Here is a 5,532-nt window from a genome sequence, read left to right on the forward strand (position 1 = left end):
TTATGATTAATTTGTTGGATGATTATGTATTTGTTGGGTTGAATCTAGGAATATATGTATATGTTTATAAAAATGAATATTGATTCATATATATATTATTTTGTTTGCATTTGAGCTGAATTAAATTTATGATTCCTGGATATATTATTTTGTTTTTATTTGGGCTGATTTAAATGTATAGTTTATGAATCTTAGATTTGGACTGATTTAAATGTATAGTTTATGAATCTTAGATTTGGACTGATTTAAATGTATAGTTTATGAATCTTAGATTTGGGTTGATTTAAATGTATAGTTTATGAATCTTAAATTTGGGCTGATTTAAATGTATAGTTTATGAATCTTAGATTTGGCTGATTTAAATATATAATATTTATATCTTATATGTTGAACTTAGAAATTGGATTTTGTTGGGTTGACATATTAACATATTTTTTTTGTCAACTGTAACAGTTGAAAAAATCATAATAAATATGTCGATGCATCCTGAAGATTTAGTTATTCTTGAACCTGGAAATGATGGAGACAGTGATATTGATGTTGAAGTTGATGAATTATTTGGAGACGACAGACGTACTTGGTCCACAACGTACATTAAGGTGCTTCGTCTTTGGGTCATTAGGTGTATCTTTTATGTACTTGTATTTTTTTTATGTAATTGTATATTTTATGTACTTATATTTTTCATGTAATTGTATCTTTTATGTATTTATATTTTTTATGTAATTATTTCGTTTTATGTAATTGTATTTTTTATGTAATGAATTTATTTTTCATGTAATTGTATCTTTTTATATACTTTTTATGTATCTTTTATGTGATGGATTTTATTATGTAAAGTAATTTGAACTTTTTAGGTAATGGAGCCTAGTCCTTCTAATACTGTACAATTATATCAACAAAATACACATTGTTTACAATCGGTATGGGATAGTTCTTCCACGGTAGTTTTGAGTTGTCAGAGAAGGGAGGCATCTGCACAACATACTATCCCATTTGATCATCGCATTATTCCTTACGTTGAATAGGCAAGTTTTCTTGGGGTTGCACAAATTGGTTTTATCCAGCTTGATTGGCACCTTATTACTGCTCTAGTTGAGCGTTGGAGACTAGAAACCCACACATTTCACCTGTCTTGTAGGGAATGTATAATCACGCTGCAGGATGTTGCCATACAGTTTGGGTTACGAATGGACGTGTCACACCCCGCTCCAGACCACCCTCCGAGCCCGAGAAAGGGCGTGATTGACAGTAGTTATCAACCCTTTTGTTGACACTTACTGCCTAATAACTCTTGCGTTAATAACTCTGATACCAATGAATAAATTCATAAACAACGGACTAATTAAGTAGGCCCATTTTATATTATGCAATGATATAACGTTTATACAACTCAAAGACTTAACAACAACAACCGTAAAACCCTCCGAAAGTGTAACTGTGGCATGTGGCAGGCCTTGATCTTAGTAGCACCCTGGAACTCCTCACTTTTCGCTACCTGGGGGGTGGGGGGGGGAGGGGGGTTAAAACATAAAACATGGAAAACATGAGCTACAAAGCCCAGTGAGTGATGCCTTTAAATAAACAAATACTTTGTCAACAGACATATATTTTTGGGAAAATAATACATAGTTAACAAGAACATTACCGCAAGTTCATTATTATTTTCCTGCCAAACTGCTGGACAATTCCCAGCTTGACCGTTGGATAAAATAATCAACCTCCAGCTTGACCGCTGGTTATCACATAATCAAAACATCCCTGTAAACTAAGATAACAAAAATTCCTGTGGAAACTTTCCCTGTACCCTATTATCCAGCCAATGTGCACATCGACTATTTTTCCCGCTAGCTATGCGTAGGTAACTTGACTATATTTCCCGCCGATCGTCACCGACTATAATTTTTCGCCGACCGAGGCCGACTATATTTTCCCACCAGGTACCTTTTCAAGCATTCTAACTATATATCCCAGGTACAATTCCAGTTTCCAACACAAACATACAAGCAATATCTTAACAATCATAGTAATCAGATAAACATATATTCCTGATCATGCCAACTTAACATTATCCCCTATATATATTTACCTATATATAGTAATTATATCAACAATACAACACACAATAACCATTCACCTTGGTTGGTTAGGAACTTTCCTTTCCGAAGTTCCTTAGGTTTCCTTGGTTTTCCTTTTGAACCCTAAATTCCAGATTCAAATATCAGCTTAGATTACTCATAGTTCCAGACCTTATGTTCAAATACTTCCTTTTGAAAACATGTTCTAATGTCTCAGGAAGCTTATCATAAAATCTTAGCTCATAACTCCTCGTGGTTTTGCCGGAATCATCAAAACATTAAGACTGGCCCAGCTTACCCGACAGCTCGACCCTTCTGTCTTTTCCACATTCTCCAGCCCGATTCCTTGGAGCTTTTTCTCCGGCAGCCTCACCATGAAAACTAGACTCCTTTAGCTTTCAGATGGCTTTAGAATAACATCAAAATCATGAGTATTTTGAGAGAACTCCTCGTCCCAAATTGATGCTGCTTTCCAGACTTCACTGTCCAATGCGTCCTCTTTGAACTTCTATGTCCAACGCATGGATTTTGCTCTAACGCAAGGTTTCCTCAACTTTCCCACTATTCTTTATGTATTTTGAGTTGTGATCTGAAGAATGAAGTCTTTGGTCCTATTTATAGGCGTCCAAGATTGCTCCATGGCCGATACCTCCTACTTGGCCGCATGACCAAGTGCCTCTTCCTTACACCATCAACGCAATCTTGCATCAGCACAACCCAATGTGTCTTCTTCTCCTTTCACCAATGCATGGCCCTTACCTTTGTATGTCTTCTTATGCTACCACCTCTTTTACTTAAGGCTTAAGAATTCTTCCTAACAAGCCACATGCCCGGATGACATCCTCCATGAGTTCATCCTTCATATGCGTCCACAAATCTTAGATGTTCAACGCATCACTTCCATTTTCCTTCCTTATGCCATCACCAACAACCCTTCCAACGCATCAACACAACTTCTTCCAATGCATTGGTCCCTTCCAACGCATCAGCACAACTTCTTCCAATGCATCCCACACAACATTCTATACTTAGCCAAATTTCCAAATTTTCTCTCCTTCCAATGCATCCCACATAACATTCTATACTTAGCCAAATTTCTAAATTTTCCCTCTTTCCAACGCATCCCACACAACATTCTATACTTAGCCAAATTTCCAAATTTTTCCTCCTTCCAATGCATCCCACACAACATTCTATACTTAGCCAAATTTCCAAATTTTTCCTTTGCCCAAGTACTCTTTCCAAGATCTTGTGGCCAATGCATAGCAATGCCTAGTCTAACACTTAGTCAATTTTCAGGGATTTAAGCTTAACTCAAGCTACTCACATAACAATGCCTAGTCCAACACTTTGTCAATTTTCAGGGATTTAAGCTTAACTCAAAGCTACTCACATAGCAATGCCTAGTCCAACACTTAGTCAATTTTCAGGGATTTAAGCTTAACTCAAAGCTACTCACATAGCAATGCCTAGTCCAACACTTAGTCAATTTTTCAGGGATTTAAGCTTAACTCAAAGTTACTCACATAGCAATGCCTAGTCCAACACTTAGTCAATTTTCAGGGATTTAAGCTTAACTCAAAGCTACTCAAGGAAAATCTATTCAACACTTAGAAATTTCCTTCTCTTCAACATAGGATTTAACTTTTACTTAGTTAATTTCCTTAACCATCTGCTTAAGTAGGAAAAATGAAAATTCGGGTTTCACAGAACGGGCAACCATTGACAGCTTCACTATAATATGACTGGAAGAACGTTTGTGAAGAGCTCTTAGGCGTTCTACCAGATGATCTGAAAGGCTCAAGATTGAATATCCCCTGGTTGGCATCCCAGTTTTCAGAATTACCCCCTGATGCCGACGACATCAGCGTACGTGGGTATGCACGAGCATACATCATGTAGCTTATTGGAGGATTTTTGTCCACTGACAAGTCAAATAATCTAGTGCATCTCATGTTCCTTCCACTACTATCTGATTTTGAGCATGTTGGTACGTACTCGTGGGGTGGTGCATGTCTTGCATCATTGTATAAAGAACTTTGTCGGGCTACCAATGCACAAGCGTTGGAAATAGCGGGACCACTAATACTACTACAGGTATGGGCTTATGATAGATTTCCAATTATAGCACCATAAGTCCAGTTACAGGCCCTAGATCATCGTCCATTTAGTGCCAAGTATTATTTCATTTATATATTTATTTCGTTATCATTTTATGTAAGAATATAAATTAATTGACTTTTTTTTTTATATATAATTTTAGATACAGTGGTATATTAGATGTCTCTAAATAGTTAGCAAATATATTGCTCATGTACCAAAAAATATTTGACAGACTGATGCACAATCAGGTAAACTTTTTGGATGTATACTTATCTTTTTTTTTTTTTTTTGTCAGATTATTTGGACGCCATACACACAACAAATTTGGTCATCTCTACCTGATTACTGTCGTGATGGTGAAGACATCTAGTTGACCATTAGCCCTCTTTTATGCTTCCATATAGTAGAGTGGCATCATCTAGATCGTGTGTTGAGATAGCTCGGTCTACTACAAACGATACCTTCGTTGTCCTATACAATCCCAGCACTACACCAGATTAATTTGAGAGGTAAGCACAACCAAGACTGGCGTCAAATCCACGCGGAATATATATCTTACTGGCATGGACGACATGATCGTTATGCACAGGAAGAATTAATAAATGGGCCAGCTGTATCAGATGACTACTTTTTCCGGTACAATTCAATCACGAGGCGATTTATCACACCTGTCAGCGTTTACTATTACTGCATGATAAGAGATTTAAAATCAGACATTTTCTATATATATGATATGAATATTATTTAATATTTATTTTTTTTCATTGTACAGAATAATTTTATCGGAGATGTACAACAATATTCAGTATAGCACAACTTATCAGACTTGGGTTCAATATGTCAGCAAACATTGGTCAACGGAGAAAGTATTATTCAACAAACAAGACGACTCAATGTTGCTGACACCGATCGAAGACATATTCGTCATGGACGACAACGATAGCAAGGGTGAACCTAATTTAGAGGGACACAAAGACAACCTCCATGAGGGGTAATGGCTAGGAGGGTCGTTTTTAAATTTCATGTAAACTTTCATTTTCAAATTGTAAATTAAAGAACTAATTATAAATCTTCTTTGATATCATGACATCTTTTTTGATACTGCCTAAAAACTCTTGCGGAATAACTCTGATACCAAATACAAATTATATGCAATGGGACGGCTGTAGGCCCATAATTTATTAACTTAGAAACTTAATATGTTTAGAGTATTTACAACATTAGATTTACAAGTCCTAAAACCCACAAACCCTAGTCCCTATATGAACAATAGTAACATGTGTACAATATTAACAGTAACCACCTAGCAAATGGTTACAAGTCTTTTGGTCCTTTAGTGGCAGAGCAGATA

The 5,532-nt window shown here is 36.2% G+C and overlaps 1 pseudogene; it reads left to right on the top strand.

Moving 5' to 3' along the window:
• Positions 1–860: 860 nt before the first annotated feature.
• On the top strand, positions 861–5,124 carry LOC150034116 (serine/threonine-protein phosphatase 7 long form homolog; annotated as a pseudogene).
• The last annotated feature ends 408 nt before the right edge of the window (positions 5,125–5,532 follow it).

The sequence above is a fragment of the Benincasa hispida genome, chromosome 9 (genome assembly GCF_027475165.1).
Source record: "Benincasa hispida cultivar pf3 chromosome 9, pf3_genome.v1.1, whole genome shotgun sequence".
Classification (NCBI taxonomy): Eukaryota; Viridiplantae; Streptophyta; class Magnoliopsida; order Cucurbitales; family Cucurbitaceae; genus Benincasa; species Benincasa hispida.